Raw genomic sequence first — 22441 nt, forward strand, 5'->3', positions numbered from 1 at the left:
GATTCATAAGGTAGCTCCTAAACATCATCTCAAAGAGTCGATGGCATACACTGCCAGTATTTGCAATAGTATGCTACCCGGTTTCGTTTATTAGTAGGGCTCAAACGAATTCACCCCCTGACTAACCTCTCTTTCGCTATCATGCCCTCGACCATAAAATACATATACACATATTGGACGATATGTATGTAGGTATGTATTTTCAAAAGTGGCAACTCTGAAAGTTGTACACATCGTATTAGGCAAATGCAAATTTGCCCATGAACATTCCATTAAGGCACAAGGCCAAATATGTAGGAAAAATTTAATACGTAAAATATATTTTGTAATAAATATGAAATTCTTTCTTATTTCATCAAACATACAGGTTGGCTTATGTCAATAAAAAACATGTACAATACATATGAGAATACAAGCCGATTAGAGCGCACGTGACGTACATAAAGAAAGTCATGAAAATACAGAAAGTGATAGCACATTTGTAAAGTCTATGCTGTGTAATCGCACCTTTACAGTGACCCGGCGTACCGATTAGAGCACAAGTGACGTACATAAGGAAAGTCTTGAGAAAACAGAAAGTGATAGCTCATTTGTAAATCACATGTCCTGTAATAGCACCTTTACAATGACCCAGCACTATGTTCTGTCAGAGAGACATCGATACTATCTGGAAACAAGCAGAAGAAACACAATTACACGTGACCACTGAAACTGATTAGGGAATGCATGCACTTACACGAGACCTGCGATTAAGGTGATAACAGCCAGAGCGGTAAAGTCACATGCAGTGCTGGATTGACACGGACGGAACAAAGCTAGAGGACAGAGTGGGGGTTTACATTGAGAACCCAGGGACGGAGATCTGTTTTAGACTGTCTGACCATAATACGGTCCTGCAAGCGGAGATCCGGGCGTGAAGTGGTGTGGTGCTAAAGCGAGGACGTCGAGTATAACATCTTTACCGACAGTCGTGCCATAAGGGAACTAATAACCAGGACGGTAAGGTCACGAACAGTCTTGGCGTGTATGAAGGAGATTAACGCCTTCTCTGAGGATGGCAAAATCCGCATAGTTTAGGTGCCATAACGGAGTAAGGGGAAATGAAAGGGCAGACGATTTGGCGGTGAAGGCCAGAGGACTGCTGTCAATTAACTTGGTTAACCCGAAGCCGGGACTTTTCTAATTGAGTCCTCTGCTAGTGGTGCCTTGATAATCCGAACTTTCAGTATCGTATCAACATAATTTACTAAAATAGTGGGGCACATCCATGTTCACCAAAGCGCCATGTATAGACTCCAACTGTTTTCAAAAAGCGGGGTCGCCCACATCCAAATTCCCTTCAATGTAGCCAACCACATTATGAACCAACTCTGAGTGTAAGCATGCTGATCGCTTCATAGCACTGAAGGATCCAGAAGGGCCATAAAGGAGTAAGGGGAAATTAAAGGACAGACGATTTGGCGGTGAAGACCGTCAATAAATTTGGTTAACCCGAAGCCTTTCGGGTCGACGAAGTTCGAGTTGAGGGAGTGGGCGACGAATGCGCATGCAAGATTGTGGAACAGCGAAATGGTCGGTAGAACGGCGAAAATCCTAGGGGGGATCCAGATCATGAGAAGACAAGGCTATTACTGAAAGGAAGCAAGAAGGAGGTCAGTATAGCTATTGGTATCATAACGGGACACATAGGACTACGATCTCACTTATGTAAAATCGGCGCGGAAAGTGATAGCATGTATAGGGCATGCGGGGAAGATGATGAGACGTTGGAGCATTTTCTTTGTCATTGCCTGGCTTTCGCGTCTAACAGATACCGGCATTTAGATGGAGACCAGACATGAACCAACTTAGGGGAGTGGTATTGAAAACAATTAATTAAATTAATTTTGTCAGAACGGAATTCTTGACTTAAAATTTTCTTTTTAGAGATTACTTTATAGTTTTTGGAGCGCACAACAAGCCGATTACTGGCTTAGGTGTATGTCCATAGTGGCATGGGGCGGATTAATATCTGCACCCTCTTTTCAACCTAACCTTACCTAATAGTCGTAATACGATTATTCCTCTAAGGCGTAGAAGTAGTCATGCGAATGGCAATTCTTTATTGGATCCATTCGTCTTTGGAATACCCTACCAATTAATCTAAAAAGGCTTACAAATTTTTTTAATTTGGAAACGGTTACATTACACATTCTCATTTTATTCTTTTTATTTTCCTTATTCATTCACTCAATTTTTGATTTTATTTACATACATATGTTGTTCGCAATCTTTATTAAAAATTATATATTTTTTGTATTAGATTAAGTTGGATATACTTTTGATACTTGTTGTCCTGCACTATAATTTATAAGATCTTTATCTTGTAGTGCCTGAAAAAATGAATAAACAAATAATAAAAAAAAAATCGGGGTACCCAGGGAGCTAGTTCTAAATACAACATGGGCAATGCAAATTTTGACCATGAACATTCCACTAAGGAACAGGGGCAACATGGGCGCTATATCTACAACATGGGCGCTATATATACAACATTGGCGCTATATCGACAACTGGCTACAACATGGGCGCTATATCTAAATCTGAGCCGGTTTCTATGAAATTCATAAGTGAATTTAGAAGAGTCATATGAGATGATATTGACAAATCACGAATTTATTGCAGCATTATATTGGAGCTATATCCAAATCTGATCCAATTTCTTCTAATATCAATAAGTTTCATCTCAAAAAAGATACCTGTAATAAATGTGTACATAAAATAACATGGACAGAAAGACAGACAGACACACAAACAAATCGACAGATGGACGGACTGACAGACGGACTGACAGACGGACTGACAGACGGACAAAGCTAAACCGAATCAGAAAGTGATTCTGAGTTAATCGTGATAAAGTGATTAAAGTTATGCTTGTTAAGAGGTCTATCTCACTTCCTTGCTACACCACTTCGACAGTAGTGGTGTAGTGAATAAGAATCAAAAAACTTGCACCTGTTTTTTGAATAAGCTCTGTTTTCGAACAGTTGGAATGTCCATACTCAGAAACGTAGTGCAAAAAAAAATTTAAGTTTTTTTTAATCAATCGGGATCAAACGACCCATTTGTAACGGCGAACGACCTTCATCAGTAGGAAGTATCTACGAAAAATTTGGTATCCAAAGTAAGGCCCGGCCAAAATGAATGCGTTTTAACTTAAAATAGAACTTACTGGCAATGATGAAATCTATTGGTTCTATTCATGATATTCGATAAATTCGTTAAATTTAGTTTTATTTTTTTGTTACATACATATTTTGTTTTATTTATTTTTGTTGTTACATTGTTTAAAATCATCCCAATTTTACACAATTAAAATGGTAATATTAATTCTTTTCTATTACACTTATCTGTAATTAATTGAATTTCTTTTTAAATCATGAAGATGTGATTATTTCATAAGCCTACTATTACTATTGGCAATGTTAATTTAACTTAAACATTGTCTAGACATATCCTACAGAAAATTCATTCATCACATGCCTCACGCTTGGTGGCCAGTGATTGTGGGCAGTAATTATAGAGGGAATAGTATCGCCATTGATAGGTGAAAATAAGCCACTACATTGTTTCTCTATATACAAGCAAAGTTGGAAAGAGGTAAAGGGTATGCTAGAATACCATAGATTAAGGGGATTAAGACACTAAAACTAATTGTTTGGCTAATTAACGATTAAAAACCAGTTTTTAATAGTATTTTGTTCAGAGTTAAAAAGTTTCAATAAGTATGATAGATGGGCGAATATATGTTAATAGTTATATACTCGTATTTATACATTGTTTCTAACTTGGTTATCTCAAATTAAAATTCTAAAATTCTATCTATGGTGCCATTAAGTCTGGCTGTGATGTTTAAAAAAAAACAAGTAAAAGCGTGCTAAGTTTGGCCGGGCCGAATCTTGGGTAACCACCACCATGCATTCCGTTAAAAATGTACCCTTATTAATTGAGTTGTTATAATTTTGGTTTTAAGAAGTCATATCATGAAATGGGTACTTAGGCGGCCTATATCACCATATTGATCGATTCGAATAAAACTCAGCACTGATGTTGTAAGCCATATGATAGGTTTTTGGGCCAAATTTCAGCCAAATCAGTTGAAAATTTAGGCTTCTAAGGGCTTAAGAAGACAAATCCGGGGATTGGCTTATATAGGGGCTATATGTATTTAAAAACCGATTCGGCTCATACTTGGCATGGATGTTGAAAGTCATAACTCAAGTCCGAATTTCAGCCAAATCAGATGAAAATTGAAGCTTCTAATGGCTGAAGAAGTCAAATCCGGGGATCGGTTTGTATGGGGGCTATATCTGTTTATAGACCGATTTGGATCATACTTGACATGGATGTTGGAAGTCATAACTCAAGTCTTTATTCCAAATTCCAGCCAAATCGGATGAAAATTGAGGCTTCTAAGGGCTCAAAAAGTCAAATCCGTGGATCGGTTTATATGGAGGCTATATCTGTTTATTGACCGATTTGGATCAAACTTGACATAAGTGTTGGAAGATATAACTCAAATCCTTGTTCTAAATTTCAGCCAAATCGGATGAAAATTGAGGCTTCTAATGGCTGAAGAAGTCAAATCCGGAGATCGGTTTATATGGGGGCCATATCTGTTTATAGACCGATCAGGATACTTGACATGGATGTTGGAAGTCAGAACTCAAGTCTTTATTCCAAATTCCAGTCAAATCGGATGAAAATTGAGGCTTCTAATGGCTGAAGAAGTCAAATCCGGAGATCGGTTTATATGGGGGGCATATCTGTTTATAGACCGATCAGGATACTTGACATGGATGTTGGAAGTCATAACTCAAGTCTTTGTTCTAGATTTCAGCCAATTCGAATGAAAATTGAGGTTTCTAAGGGCTGGAGAAATCAAATCCCGAGATCGGTTTATATGGGGGCCATATCTGTTTATAGACCGATTCGGATTATACCTGACATGAGTAAATTTCAGCCAAATCGGATAAAAATTGAGACTTCTCAATTTTCAAGCGGTCAAATCGGGGGTTCGGTTTATATGGGGGCTATATCCAAATCTGAACCGATATTGCCCATTTGCAATTCCCAACGACCTACATAAATTAGAAGTATCTGTGCAGAGGACGCAATTCTTATGCTGAAATTTTGCATGAAATGTTTAGTTATGACTTCCAACAACGGTGCCAAATATGGTTCAAATCGGTCCATAACCTGATATAGCTGCCACCTAAACCAATCTGGGCGCAATTCATATCCCATTTGGCTGAAATTTCGCAGGACGTGTTTCGTTATGACGTCTAACAACTGTGCCAAGTACGGTTTAAATCGGTCCATAACCTAATATAGGTGCCATATAGACCGATCTTGAATCTTGACTTCTTGACCCACTAGAGGGCGCAATTCATATATGATTTGGCTGAAATTTTGCATAAGATGTTCCAACAACCGTGCCAAATATGGTTCAAATCGGTCCATAACCTGATATAGCTGCCATATAAACCGATCTGGGATCTTGACTTCTTGGGCCTAAAGAGGGCGTAATTATAAAAATTATTATTCAATATACGTGTCATATAAGGTCTGAATCGGTCTTAAGCCTGATACAGCTCACCTATAAACCGATCTCCCAAATTTTCTTCTTGAGCCCCTAGAAGTCCCAATTCTTATTCGATTTGGCTGAAATTTTAGAAATAGACTTCTACTGTTGTCAACAACACTCAATTCAATTAGCATAGCAATTCTTTTCTTTTATCCTTTGTTTGTCTTAAAAGAGATACCGGGAAAGAATTCGTCAAATGCGATCAATGGTGAAGGCTATATAAGATTCGACCCTTAGCATACTTTTATTTGTTGGTAAACTATGATGGAGAATAGTTTTATCTTCGAGTTTTGGTAAAATATGATGGATAATAGAAATTAAAACTCCATGCTCATAAATTGAAATATTTTAAAAGAATTCTCGGAATTTTTATTGGTTTTATATTAATTTTCAATTTAATTTGAATTATGATTTGTTACGTCGCCTTAACCTTTTGGTATTTTCTTCAAGCCTATCAGAATACGATTTGCATTTGCGAAACAACTTTTTGTATTGTGATTTATTTTATGAGTTATTTTCTTTTTGATTTTTAATAACCTTAAACTTTGATATCATAAATTTTGTTAAATTAAAAACATGTTTGGAATATGAAAATATAATTGAACATATTTTTAATATACTTCAGTTGAATAACTTTTAATCGTTTATATTAATTTGAATTATGGTTTGTTCCGTTATCTTAACCTTTTGGAATTTTCTTCAAGCCCACAAGAATACGAATTACTTTTTCAAAACAATTTTTCTTAATTGTACTGTGGTTTATTTTCTGAGTTGTTTTTTTTTTTTTTTGTTTTTTAACAACTTTATAATTTGAAAACATAAATTTTGTTAAATTAAAAACATGTTTGGAATATTAAAATAAGTAAAGTAATATAATTGAACATACCTTAAATATTCTTAATTTGAATAACTCTTGGTTGATTAAACTCCTTCGAACGAATTTGCTTCAAAAATGTATCTCCTCGCTGTGCTTTACGAGGAGAATTCAACTACTATGTGTGCAACAATAACTTTTCAATTAATTTCGTATTTATTATTCAGTTCAAATGCAATTTTATAAAGCAATTTATTATCTAAAGGGTTCACTAGCTTTTGAAAAACAAATGCGAAAAGCTAAACTTTCTCTGGATTGTATAAAAAACTGGATTTTATTCATCTAAATTCCCCTTGTTATGAAGGCTCTAATGAAAACGGAAAAACCTTAGATGTCTAGGGGAATTTTTTGTGATAGAATCAAAATATTCACACCTACCGTTAGAAGAGGTTTAAGTGTGCTAATTGTTTCAATATGCTAAGAGTATTGTGGTACCATAGATACACTTAACAAGTAAAAGAGCGTTAAATTCGGCCGGGCCGAACCTTATAAACCCTCCATTATGGATCGCATGTGACAAGTTTTTCACAATCACAAAAAAAATAACTCTTAGAAAAAATCAACTACCAAATTTGTAAGCGAAACTTTAAATTCTCAAAAACTCCCATGCCATTTATGACTTGCAAACCCAGGTTCGAGACCCCCGATCGGTCAAAAAAAATTCATTAAACTTATTTTCGAAAATTCGGCATAAAAAATATGAATTTCGTAGTCAGAAAAAATTTATATTTACAGTACTTATTGAGTTATTTCATCATAAAGAAGATGATGTCGGTAGGCTCATGAGTTCAATCCTCTCCAGCACCAAAATTATTAAAATTTGTTTTAGTGCGAATATTTAGTAGTAAGAGTGACAGAGAAAACTCCGAGAGCAGCAGTACTCCTAAAACGAACGAGACAAAGCAGCGCGAGCCGAACAAAGAAAATGAACACACCACCACCCGAAGTAAAGCACATGCTGCGGCTGGTTAGATGATATTTTGTCTTTCTTATGGATATATTGTTGTTGCAAAGAGTGCCTTTCAACAACAAATTCGTACTTTGGGTCGATGATATTCAAAATAAATTGTTGCAGGAAAATTGCCAACTTTCGTAGTTGTTTTTTCAACCAAAGTTGTTGTTTTTCAAAATTATTTCATCTGTGCAGGTTATGAAACGATTTAGGTCATACTAAGCACAGTTGTTGAGAGTGAAAATAAAATGACACGTGCAAAATTTCCCCCAAATCGGATAAGAATTGCGCCCTCTAGAAGCTCAAGATGTGCAATCGGGAGATCGGTTTATATGGCAGCTATACCAGGCTATAAAAAGTTATTTCTATATCAGGTTATGAACCGTTTTAAACCATACTCTGCACTGTTATTTAAAGTTAAAACAAAATGGCACATACAAAATTCCAGCCACATCGGATAAGAATTACGACCTTTAGGGACTAAAGAAGTTAAAACACCCGATCGGTTATATATCACAACATGGGCCGATATGGCCCATTTACAATTTCAGCCTACCTACACTAAGAACAAGTATTTGTGCAACATTTCAAGCGCCTAGTTTTATTACTTCGAAAGTTAGCATGCTTTCGACCGACAGAGGGACAGACGGATAGGCAGTGCTAAATCGACTTAGAATATGAAGACGATCTATAAAATAGCATAAATGTGGGGCCTCAGTTCAATATTTCGATGTGTTACAAACAGAATGACAAAATTAGTATACCCTATAGTAGATGGTATACAAATTCGTTATCAAAATTGCATTGTCTGTAGTTGGCTTTTTGAAAGTGAACAAATAACATCAACAAATATAGCTGTCAAACAACTAAAGATTTGTTTTCTTTGTTTACCAGTATAATCTCCTAATGTAGATTTTTGGGATAGCATGCAACGTAGTAAATTAACTGAAATGGTGGCAGAATTCAATTGAAATATATTATGTCAACAGATTTATTTTTTTCGGTGACTAATATGAAATTTAATGAAGAATATTTCGTGCTATAATAAAGGGTGACCTTTTTAGCTATTATCTTTTTGGCAATACTGGTTTAAACAGCTCACGCACATTTCGTGTTTTGTTTCACTGTCAAACACATTCAGTTTGGTCTATAACTTAACCATGCATCGTCTTACAAACGAACAACGCTTGCAAATTAAAGAACTTCATTATCAAAATGCGTGCTCTGTTAAGATATGTAATCGCGCGCTTCTTCCATTCAGCGACGAAGCTCATTTTTTGGCTCAATGGGTACGTAAATAAGCAGAATTGTCGGTCGTGGAGTGAAGATTAGCCAGAAGTAATTGAAGAGCTAACAATGGATTCAGAAAAAATCACAGTTTAGTGCAGTTTATGGTCTGGTGGCATCATTGGACCGTACTTCTTCAAATGGACTTATCGAGAGGACCGGTCAATTGGCCACCTAGATCTTGCGATTAAACGCTTTCAGACTATTTTTTGTGCGCCTATGTTAAAACTCATGTCTATAACGACAAGTTCGCTTCAATTGACGCATTGGAAGACAACATTGAAGCATTTATTCGTGAGCTACCGGCCGAAATGTTGGAAAGAGTATTCCAAAGTTGGACTAATCGGATGGACCATTTGAGGCGCAGTCACGGTCAACATTTGCATAAAATAATCTTCAAACATTAAATAATATCGACTGTACTATCGATTCAAATAAAGATTTCATGCATTTTTCTGAATTTTAAAAAACTCTTAAAAATCACCATTTACTATGCTTCTAAAATGAAGTAATCTGAAAAAAAGTGATTGCTGAATAACTTTTTTTTCCTACTGCGCTCGAGGAAAGCTACCCAGATATGATCCAAAATTCATCTCAAATAGGCCAGCTAAACCAGAAAAAAAATTTATTTTTTAGAGAATTTGTAAAATAAGATATTTCGTATAGTCAATGGTAAATTATTCTATATATGATTTTTGAAAAAGACCTAAAGAATTTTTAAAAATTGCACTAAATGAAAGTGAACGTAGGTGTTCTGCAATAATGTGATTAACACCTTCATATATGAAGCTAACAACACAAGTTTCGAAATAAAACGAAGTATAATAGTGGCTAATACATGCTTCTTTGAATTAAACAGGCCGTTGAAAAACAAAACCGTCTCTTTCTAGACAATACATTCTATGTTATAAAGTTTCGAACTAGATTGTTATATAGTTCCCAAGTATTGATACAGTACTTGGTGTATTTGAGAGAAACATTCTTCGTTCTTACGGGTCAATCTGCGTTGATGGAGATTATTGGGGTCGTATAAACTACGAGCTGTATAAGCACGTTGTTTATGTTGTCCGGTTGAATGAAAAAGCTCTAGCTAAAAGAGGTATTTGAAAATGAACCTGATGGTAAACGCAGAAGGGGAGAAGACCGAAATTCCGTTGGAAAGCTCAATTGGACAAACACATCTCTAAACTAGGGCCACGAAATTGTAGAAGAAGCGCAGAAGCTCGAGGATCTTGAAAATCTATTCTAAGTTGGACTTATGAAGCAAACTAAGTAAATAAGTTACAAAGTCCATTTAAAATAGTTCTTAATTTTTTTCTTTTAATTGAAAAAAGGCCGACAAGATCCTTTTAAAGAGTCGCTTGATAGTTGAAATGTTTCTCAAAATTATTATTAGCAGTGTCATCTTTAATATTTCTAATTTTTTTAAGGCCTGCCTCATTTTTGGTCAACTTCCCTAAACTACCTTATGAATAAACTTTCATACATTTTTGTAATTTTTTAAAAGATTTATTTTGTTCCTCAGGCTTATTCGCCGATTCTCCGAAATGTCGTAATAGATTAAATAAATGATTAATAATGGTAAGGTCACTGAGTTATGTTGTAAATGGGGACTAGACCGAGATGCTTTTAACCCACCAAATTACGCCCACCAATATTTCTATTAATTAAAAATTTAATTTTGAAGGCTTGCCGCCTTTCAGTTTAATAATTGCATCTCAAACCTTAATTACATTGCATTAAATTTTGATATGGTGATAAATATGATGTCAGTATTGAATACAGGGACTTTACAAGAACTCCAACTAATTTCGTTATGTCAGAACTTTTAGATTTACAAACAAGTATAACCCGAGTAAAAGCACGTTGTAACAATAGATAATTGTTTTATTACAATTTAAATACGGATTAGTCTTCTCACTTATTCGAAAACTGATTAAATTACCAATTATTAATGTATACAAAGTTGCAACTTGCAACCATATACAGGGTGGCTGATGAAAGCCGCTACCAAAAAAAAATGTAATAACTTTTTTTCTATTTAATAATAATAATTTAATAATTAATTTAATTAATTAATTAATTAATTTAATTAATAATAATTTAATAATTAATTTAATAATTTAATTTAACATGAATAAAAGAAAAATGTATTCCATACACCGAAAAAAAAATGTAGCAATATTCATCATTGTAGCAATATTCATCAGCCACCCTGTATAACCCTTCTCATTAAATTATAATTGACAGTTACTAAACCTATTCAAATGTATAAATCAAAAGGGAATTGTCTGCATCTACAATTACAACTAATACGGAATTGAAAGAGAAGATAACATTGTAGAATGCAAAAAAATCAACAAGAAAATTTAAACGAATTATGAAAGAAGTGGCAAGATAAGTGTATCGACACTTTGACAGCGTGGTAAACTAAAAAGTGTAGAAAAAGAATTTGTAGGAGATATAGTAAATACTCGATTTAAGTTTACAGGTTCTAGTTTTATTGTAGTATATGTAGGTATGTGGAGTCTTTGGCAACATTACTGATAAGCACTTTGGCAACATTTCAACTTTCTAGCGTAGTTTAAGATGAACATAAACTCAAATGAACTTTCAATTATAAAGTGTAACTAAACCATTAGAAATGTAAGCTCACAATTGAATGAAGCATGATGATCAAATTGTTCCCTTTTGTCAACGGAACCTTATAAGATTCTGCCCTGCAGAACACACGCTTTTATTTCTTCTTTTCTCTATTCAGTTCGTAACTCCTTGTCCAACGACTACCTTCAGGATTCACAAATTGGGTTGCCCAAAAAGTAATTGCGGATTTTTTAAAAGAAAGTAAATGCATTTTTAATAAAACTTAGAATGAACTTTAATCAAATATACTTTTTTTACACTTTTTTTCTAAAGCAAGCTAAAAGTAACAGCTGATAACTGACAGAAGAAAGAATGCAATTACAGAGTCACAAGCTGTGAAAAAATTTGTCAACGCCGACTATATGAAAAATCGCAATTACTTTTTGGGCAACCAATATATTTTTCTTCCAATATGAAAAATCGCAATTACTTTTTGGGCAACCAATATATTTTTCTTCCAATATGGCTTTTCAAGGTCGTGGTTGCCACAATTTTGGTCCGATCTTTGCATGTCATGTCGTCCTAAAAGGTGTGCAAACTTTCATTAAAATCGGATAAGATTAAGATATAGCTCCCGTATATATCTTTCAGCAGATATGGCATTTAATGCTGAATCTTTTAAAAATTGTAATTAGATTTTTTATCTGACGTCTTAGATGTAGATATAGCTCCCATATATATCTTTCAACCTATATGGCCTTTAAAGGTCTTTTGGTCCTATCTTTACAAAATTTTGGTCGAGATGTTTTATTTCAAGTCCCCATACGTGAGCGAAATTTCACTTAAATCGTATCAGATATAGATATAGCACCCATTAGAGGCCACCGTGATGCAGAGGTTAGCATGTCCGCCTGTGATGCCGAACGGCTGCGTTCAAATCCCGGCGTACGAAAATATAAAGTGGATAGGCCCCATAAACATCATTGAGGATGTAAAATCTGTCGATTGAAAAAATCATCAAATAGGAGAAAATGCAAACAAAGAGTGAATGTTAAAAGAGAATAAGTTGTCATCCTAAATGTCAAGTACTGCCAAAAATGAAAAAACTTGTATGTCGTCTGATCGCTTGGCTTAACCTTATTCAGTGCATCCTGGACTACCTTCAGAGTTTATGAGTTGCAAATGAAATACTTTCAAGATTAAATTACTAATGCTAATACCACTGGTGATACAAAATAAGCTCAGTTTATCCGCATATATCGTTTTTTTCTTTTCTTTGATCTCTTAGATTAAGATAAATGTCAATTTAAAAGATAAATATTACTAACCTCCCATTTTTAATTAAATACATATGAATTATTTATTTGTATTAGAATATTAAATTGTAAAGCGTAAGCCAAAACAAATTAATAAAAGCTTTCTACACTACACTGAAAAAAATGGGTGAATAAAAACTTTTACAAATATTCTACACCAATGGTAAATAAGAAAAAATTTACAAACCCAAAACACTCTACAATTTTTGCAAATGAGATTTATCGTAGATGAGGTACTGATTTAAGCAGCCCAAAAAAACACAGATCCCATAACCAAATTTAAGTTGACACACAGGCTATTTTGTACATTTTTTGTTGTTTATCCAAAGTTAAGGAGATATAAGCATTTTAAGTTTTTTTTTGGTCAGGTTACCCCGGTAGCCGAGTTGGTATTGTGCTCCGTTTGCCATTGAGGGGGTTGTGGTTTTGATTCCCTGCAGATGCCTGGTCTATCGCTATTTTAGTATCATAATGAAATAAAACCGTTTAAGCGAGTCTGTGTAGAAAATAGACTGCCACTCTAACTTAAGTAAAGGGAACGATTCACCATCAAAACCACAAACAGTCATCGATCGGGACATTAAGGGATTTAAATTAAAAGTATTTGAGAGTTAAATTCAAATCTGACATAAAAATTAGGACTCAAGCATCCGGGGACCGCCCCACCCCAAATAAAAACCCACAAATGGGCATGAGAAACGTGTATTAACTAGTATCTTCCTATTTTTGTTTTACAGTGCTCATCAGAGTTGCCTCACACAAATTCCTAGGGTTTATAGTCTCTGTTCGTTTTTATACTCATCCCCACAGGATAGGGGTTATACTTTTATTGTTGTTGTAACCACATTTTCATGTGGAGTTGGCGATCCTCGTCAAGCTCCTGTAGGTGAGCAAGATGATCGATGTAGGTGATCGCCGGGGGAACCGGGTGGCCATTAGTTATTTAAAGGCGCCAATAACTCGCCTTGTCATATCGAGCATCATAGGCACTCAGTATTTGTGCAAGAGCCGGTGCCATCCGACCCCTCACTGAAACTCTCCGCTCGATATCGCGGACAATCAGCGGGTCCGCGACTGCACTATTCGCAACCTGTGGACGCACCATTAGCTCGCACCTTAGCTTCTCGTGACAGCAATGAACACCACACAGATCGGACCTCAATGTTCCAGCTTGTGTGTTGTTTACAGCTATCCCTTGCCGGGAGGGGTATACTAAGCTAGTGATGCCGTATGTAACACCTTGAAATATAGATCTGCAACATCATAAAGTATATATGTATATTCTTTATCGTCTTCACATTCTAAGTAGATAAAGCAATGTCCGTTCGTCTATCCGTTTGTCGGAATCACGATAATGGTCGAACGCATAAAAATAGCCACTTAAAATTTTGCACAAATACTTCTTATTGATATAGCTCATTGGGGATTACAAATGGGTCATATCCGTTCAGATTTGGATATAGCTTCCATATAAAGCGGTTCTTTATTCTGACTTCTTGAGCCCATAGAAACCGCAATTTTTATCCGACTTGGCTAAAATTTAGCACGGTGTTTTATTACGACTTCTAACAACCATGCCAACAACAGTCCAAATCGGTATATAACCTCATACAGCACCCATAAAAACCCCTCTCTCAATTTGGTTTTTTTATTTTGTCATTCCGGGGTATATTCATTTTGTCATTTCGTTTGCAACACATCTAAATATCAATTTCCAACCCTATAAAGTAAAAATCCAAGACAATCTAGCCATGTCCGTCCGTCTGTTCATCTGTCTGTTGAAATCACGCTACAGTCTTTAAAAATAGAGATATTGAGCAGAAACTTTGACAGATTCTTTCTTCGTCCCTAAGCAGGTTAAGTTCGAAAATGGGCTATATCGGACTATATCTTCAAATAGATCGATCCGCCGAATTAGGGTCTAAGGCCAATAAAAGCCACATTCATTATCCGCTTTTGCTGAAATTTTGGGGCAGTGAGTTGTGTTAGGCCCTTCGACATCCATCTTTAATTTGGCCCAGATCGGTCAAAATTTGGATGTAGCTGCCTTATAGACCGATCCGCCGATTAAGGTCTTGGGCGCATAAAAGGCGCATTTATTGTCCGATATCGCCAAAACTTGGGACAGTGTGTTATGCTCAGTTAGTTGTGTTATGCTCATCGACATCACTCTTCTAGTTGGCTAAGATCGGTTCAGATTTGGATATAGCTGCCATATAAACCGATCTAAAATTTAAAGGGGAATTTATAATCCAATTTCGCTGAAATTTGACATGGTGACTTATGTAAGGCTTTTCGACATCCATGTCGTATATGGTTCCAATCGAGCTATATTTGGATGCCAAAAAGGCCAATATTTTGTTCTATAAAATTTAACAATAGCTTTTATTTATTAGACCACGCAATGTCCGTGTCGAACTTGGTTTTAATCGGACCATATTTCGATATAACTGCTATGCTATCACCGGATTATTGCGAAAGGTGGTTTACTTATATACCCGAGGTGATGGGTATCCAAAGTTCGGCCCGGCCGAACTTAACGCCTGTTTACTTGTTTTTATTACAAGCAATCAAAGTTACAATATAGAAAGAATTAACGTTTTATGGACGTCTTCTAATTAAAAATTTTTATTTTTGTTTCTTTCGAATTTATTGGTTTCAATCCTTTAGAAAGCTTTCGTTTAATATGCTAAAAATGTATTAGCATATTCAAATGTTATAATTTTTCTGTAAGTTTTTGTTTTAAATTCACCGTAAAAACATTAATTTTAGTTACAAATTTAAATATTAACAACGTAATTTTCTAATTAAAAATGAATGCTGGATGAAAGGGAATGCATAATTGGCTAATATTCGGAATGGTCAAATACATATTATGCCCTAGAGTGGGCCGAATACAGAATTAACACCTAATGTACTAATTAGAAAATATTTCAAGAATGGTTTGGAAATGAAATTTTCAACTTAAGCTGCGTATACACGTCTAGCGAAATTTTCGATCACAGCTAAAATATTTATGTCGCCACTGGAACATAGTTATGTAGAATAGTTACAAGATGGCGACAGACATCGATTTATTATTTTGTCTGATTTTTAATCATTTTTGGCCAATAAAGTACATATGTATGTGTTGTAACTCTCGTTTTTATTTGCAAATAACTTTATTTCAAGTTGCATGAAGCTACATTTTCATTCGTAGTTGTAAAAAAATTCACCATTACCCATTATGTCACCCTGTTATGCAAAGAAAATTTCATGTGATCTGCGAGAAAATACCGATACCGTTCGGTATGAAAAATTTCGTTTAGCCACTAAAAAATAGTTGTGTAGAATACAAGATGACGACAAACATCGGTGGCTAAATTTCATATTGCATGGGCCTGATTTTTATTTGAAATTGCAAGAAAAAATTTTCCAATGCTTATTATGTCACCCTGTTACGCATCGAAAATATCATTTGAGCTGCGTACCTGCAAGCTAAATTTTCGGTAACGGTATCGGCAACGAAAATTTCACTTAGAATATGTCAATGCATTTCTTATGGTAACGAAAACTTTGCTAGAGGTGTATACTGCCCTTTATCAAGGAATGCCAGCCTACTACCTATGTAAATGTATTCGCAGACCGTACATGACTGACAACTCCATCGTGATGTACCGTGTACGCGTTGCATGTCAGCGATCCATAACACATTTAGGTTTATGAAGAATATGGACGCCGCACAGTGGGAGAAAATCGAAAAAAACTTGTAAAAAATATACCGTGTGAGAACGGGTAACTATGTATTTCTTTCAAATTTGGAATGGTTAGAACTGATCTGTAGGGGATCGTGTGCAAAATTTCAAAAATATACTCTTTTCAGATTTTTTGATTTGCAAACTTTACATTGGCTAGATCATGTTGCTAGAACGAAAGAAAAAGCCCCAGCTAAGGGAGATCTAGTGTCCTATAGAAAGCCCAAGGAAATAATAGCATCTCGAAACTAGGTGTCAAAAATTGAAGAAGCGCTTAAAAATTTATGTATACTGAGTTCAACTAATGAATCAAACGGTTTGTGCAATAAGGTAAATATCTGTCTATGATAAAATCGTTCATCAATTTGTGATGGAGGGTGTATAAGATTCGGACCAACCGAACTCATAGCCCTCTCAGTAGTTTTTGAGTTAGTTTGTGGCAGTTTTGGATTTATTCGCTAGTTTCTATGTCAGAAACAAAACACACTCGATTTTCACAAATGTATTCTTTTTAACAATATACAATACATAAATCACTCGACTCGGCAGAGAGGTAAACAAACTATAATATAAGAAATGTAGCTAAAGTTTGACAAAAAAATTAAGTTCAAATCGGTGGCGATTGCAAAATGTATATTTGATTAATGTAAACTACTTTTTGCCATAGTATAAAATTTAAATAGAAGTGATAAATAATTACTGTTCGATGGTGGTTAACCTGTTTGCGATTTATTATAAATTTATAACTAAAAACCATTTTCTCAAAGTGTGGTTAAAATGTGGATAGTCAAAATCTCAACTCAACTTCTATAGTGGTGAATATAAAAATACTTTTTCCCTCATAAGTAGACGTAGGAAACGTATGCAAATGCATAGAATTGGAAAAAAATTGAAAAACACAGAAACTCGTTCCATTGAAGGTACTTTAAGAAACCGATAAGAAATTTTTGCATGTTTTGTGCATTTTGCATATGTTTGCATATTTTTTGACATTAAAAATGCCAAATATAGAATATGGTTGAAATGACTTAAGAGATTTTTTGTTTGCTCTATAAAAGTAACCCAAAAACACGAATCTGCAAAATAAATTCCGATCAAACTATTGGAGGAACGCTGCACCCCAAACTGACTCAGACAGATCGAGTCAATATGTGGCTCAAATGAAAGGTATTTGAAAGGATGATTTTTTAGCTTTTATCTTTTTGCCAACACTGGTTTAAACAGCTGACGCACGTTTTCGTGTTTTGTTTCAGTGTCAAACATCTTCAGTTTGGTCTATAATTTAACCATGAGATGTCTTACAAATGAACAACGCTTGTAAATTATTGAATTTTATTATCAAAATGCGTGCTCTGTTAAAGAGGTAATGGCGCGCCTCTTCTATTTTATAGACCAAGCTCATATTAGGTACGAAAAAAGGCAGAATTGCCGATTTTGGAGTGAAGATCAGTCAGAAGCATTGCAAAGATATCAATGCATCCAGAAAAAGTCACAGTTTGGTGCGGTTTATGGGTTGGTGGCATCATTGAAACGTACTTCTTCAAAGATAATGCGAATCGTATCGTAACTGTGAGTGGTGGGCGCTACCGTGAGATGACATCCAACTTTTTTTTTGGCCAAAATGCAAGAGCTTGACTTGCATGACATGTGGTTTCAACAATACGGTGTCACATATCGTAACAATGAACTTATTGACAGGCGAGCTCGATGAACATTTTATTTCACGTTCGGGATCGGTCAATTGGCCGCCTTGATTGTGCGATTTAACTCCTTAAGACAATTTTTTGTGGGGCTATGTTAAAGATGTCTATACAGACAAGCCCGCTACAATTGACGCATTGGACGACAACATTGAAGCATGTATTCGTGAGATACCGTCCGAAATGTTGCAAAGAATATGCCAAAATTGGATTAAGCGGATAAACCATTTGAGGCGCAATCACGGTCAACATGAAATAATCATCATTAATTTATATGGACGTTACTATCGATTCTAGTAAAGATTTCATGCAGTCTTTATTTTAATTTTATCTGTTTTTTCTTGAAAAACTTTCCTATAGCTCTGAAAAAATCACCCTTTACGTCGTAGACGATTCCCCCTACGTTAGGAGTTGTTTCCTCAAAAAGTCGAGGATATAAGCTTTCAGAAAATGCATGAATTGGCCACTATGTTTATAATATAGGGTGTGCTATTCTGGGTTATAGGCCTACTATAACCCAGAAAGTGATTTCTTTAATACTTAAATGCACATAATTTTCGATCTACTGCACCGATTTAATTGTAAAGGATGGAGGTATATTCATTTTGTCACTCCGTTTGCAACACATTAAAATATTCATTTCCGACCCTATAAAGTATATATATTCTTGATCGTCGTAAAAATCTATGACGATCTAGCCATGTCCGTCCGTCTGACTGTTGAAATCACGCACAGTCTTTAAAAATAGAGATATTGAGCTGGAACTTTGCACAGATTCTTTTTTTTTTTTTCATAAGCTGGTTAAGTTCCAAGATTGGCTTTACCAGATTATATCTTGATGCAGCCCCCATATAGACCGATCCGCCGATTTTTGGTCTTAGGCTCATAAAAACCACATTTATTATCCGATTTCGCCGAAATTTGAGACAGTGAGTTGTGTTGGGCCCTTTGACATCCTTCTTCAATTTGGCCCAGGTCGGTCCAGGTTTGGATTTAGCTGTCATATAGACCGATCTCTCGAATTAAGGTATTTGGCCCATAAAAGCCGCATTTATTGTCCGACTTCGCCGAAACTTGGGAGAGTGAGTGGTGTTGGGCCCTTCGACATCCCTCTTCAATTTGGCTCAGATCGGTTTAGATTTGGATTGGATTGGATCGATTTAAGGTCTTGGGGCCATAAAAGCCGAATTTAATATCCGATTTCGTTGAAACTTGGGACAATGAGTTATACTAGGCCCTTTGTCATCCCTCTTCAATTTGGTCCAGGTCGGTTTAGATTTGGATATAGCTGTCATATAGACCGATCTCTCGATTTAAAATATTGGTCCCATCAAAGGCGCATTTATTGTCCGATTTCGCTGAAATTTGACACGGTGACTTATGTTAGGCTTTTCGACATCCGTGTGGTATATGGTTCAGATCGGTCCATATTTGGGTATAGCTACCAAAAAGACCAATATTTTGATCTACAAAATTGAACAATGACTTGTACGTATGTATTAAACCACTCATTTTCCGTACCGAATTTGGTCCAAATCGGACCATATTTCGATATAACTATTATGGGGGCATAAATTATGCATTTTCACCGGATTATGACTAAAGGTGGTTAACATATATACCCGAGGTGGTGGGTATCCAAAGTTCGGGCCGGCCGAGCTTAACGCCTTATTTCGCGTATAATGCAATGTAGGATATTTTATTTTAGTCAGCTCCAATCGATTTTTACCCATCTTTACTAATTTTAAATTAGATTTGAACTCATTATTATCCCATTTATAAAAACAAATATCTTAATTTCTAATTTAGTGGAAATTTACATTTTTTACCGATTTGATAAAAATTCTAGGATGAATTTAATGACTGGAATTTTTTTTATATTTTAATCAATGCCTTTTGATTTCTTTTAACAAACTAGCATAACTTGCTTCAAATTTTGAATTTTATTTTACATATTTGTATCAGATCTCAAGATCATTTGTTTATGTAGCGGCTTTAAATTGGATATCTTATAGGCTTTGTAGATTTAAAATAGGTTTGCCATAATTTTCATACAAAAACAAGCAACAGCGCGTCAAGCTAGGCCGGGCCGAATCTTATATACCCTCCTGCATGGATCACATGTTGTTGTTGTTACAGTGTGTTAGACACTGAGGCGGCAGCCCTTGCTGATCAAGAACTCCATCGGGTCAATCCAGTACGTACAACCGGCTGCCATGGGATTGCATATGTTCTTGTAAGGACTTTTCAAATATGAAAATTTGCCCATAAACATTCCATTAAGGAACTGGGACAAATTTCTCACAAATCAATGAGTGCTGTCCGATTCAATTTAAAGTTCAAAGACAAGGGACTTCCTTTTTATAGCTGAGTCCGAAAGGCGTACCGCAGAGCGACACCTATATGGGGAGAAGTTTTTACATGGCAAAGTACCTCACAAATGTCGCCAGCAATAGGAGGGGAAAACCACCGCTGAAAAATTTTCCGATGTTCCTGCCAGGATTCGAACCCAGGCATTCAGCGTCATAGGCGGACATGCTTACCGCTGTGCTACGGTGGCCTCCGTAGGAGTATAGGTGCTTTATCAAGTTATAGACCGAGGTGGGCCGTTCTTTTCGTGGCCTTTAAAAGTCATAAAAAACCACGTTCGAAATTTCAGCCAATAATATTTGTGTATTTGTGTAAAATTTCCAGAGCCTAGCTTTAATCGGTCGAAAGTTATTGTGCTTTCGACAGACGGAAGGACGGACATGGCTAAATAGACTTGGAATTTCAAGACAATCAAGAATATATGTACTTTGTTGGATCTCAGATCAATATTTCGATGAGTTACAAACGGGATGACAAAATTAGTCCTATTTTAGAGGGTATAAAACACATCGATAATTGATACCAATAAGCACAAATTTATGTCTCTATTTAACACTTTTCATATTCATGCAAATCTCTTTAAAGAAGTTCGAGTTCACATTCTCTACAAGTCAGTTGTTTGCTAATTATTGATTTTTATTTATTTACATTTCAATCTTATTAATTCTCATCGCATAAAATTCAAAGAAAACAAATCCGCAAAAAAAATATTCAAATTCGTCATTTACCAAATTTTGCATATCGTAAAAATTTCAACTTATTACCCATCATTGGATCTTGGAATTTTTTCATAATGCTCTTCGCACCATGGACAGTGGTTGAAAACAAAGAAAAAGATTTTTAAAGAAAATATTGCTTAAACTGCAGATCGGTTGGTATAACAAACACAGTGCAATAGCCAATCTGAGGCAGTGAGAAATTCCAAGTTAGGTTGATACCATTGGTTAATCCTTTTTCTAAATAATAGGTTAATCCATTTTCTAAATAACCTTAAATGAAGACAAAGGTTCCCTTTATATATATGCGATATACTTGAGCTATATCGGAGATGCGTAGACCGATTTCTGCAAACTTTTGTTTATACCTTAATAGTAACCCAAAAACACAAATAAGATATTTTTATTTAGGCTGAACTACCTAGGGGGAACGCCCCACCCAAAAACCTTTCCAAACTGGTATATAGACGCTTCGAGACAATATGAAATTTAAAGAAAAGATAGAATTCCTTCTGATTTAAAAATTGCGAGCCAAGTGTCCTGGTGCTCGCCGCACGCCCAAAACGGCCACATAGACCGAAAAGAACAACATTCGATTTAAATAAAACGTATTTAAAAATACAGTACTAATATGATATACAAATTAGGGGTCACTATCAACTAGAATAAATTTCTCATGAACATTCCATTAAGTCACAGGGGATACTTCCCTCATATCAATAAGTGCAGTCCGATTCATGTTTAAGCTTAATGATAAGGGGCCTCCTTTTTATTGACGAGTACGAACGGCGTGCCGCATAGCGACACCACTTGGTGGAGAGAAGTTTTAACATGGCAGGATATCCCACAAATGTAGCCTTCATTAGTAGAGGGAAAACCACAGCCGAAAATGTTTCTGATGTTCACGGTGTAATTTGAACCCAAGCGTTCGGCGCAATAGGCGGACATGCTAACCTCTGCGCCACGGTGGCCTCCTAATACCATCACTATAATTTGGAATTTTTCCACCCTCACAAACCATGATATGAATGATCTTAATTTTACTTCATAGATTACTCCCATTTTCATTGGAGATTAGTCCAACTATACTTGGACTGTATGTTGGAAGTCATAACAGAACATTGAATGCTTAATTTTGACCAAATTTGGAACTTCTTCTAAACTCGGACCCATTTGTCCCCTTTAAAATCCCAATCGAACCACATTATATACATGCATGTATGTCTAATAGAATGAATGAATTTGTGAAGTCAAAAATCCCACTTCGATATTTTGTCCAAGAA

General features: G+C 35.5%; 1 protein-coding gene across 1 annotated transcript in view; it reads right to left on the reverse strand.

Annotated features, from left to right (window-relative positions):
- Positions 1-22441, reverse strand: part of LOC106091860 (protein peste) — a 50393-nt gene that overhangs the window by 20526 nt on the left and 7426 nt on the right. The gene's annotated exons all lie outside the window — the stretch shown is intronic.

The sequence above is a fragment of the Stomoxys calcitrans genome, chromosome 3 (genome assembly GCF_963082655.1).
Source record: "Stomoxys calcitrans chromosome 3, idStoCalc2.1, whole genome shotgun sequence".
NCBI lineage: Eukaryota > Metazoa > Arthropoda > Insecta > Diptera > Muscidae > Stomoxys > Stomoxys calcitrans.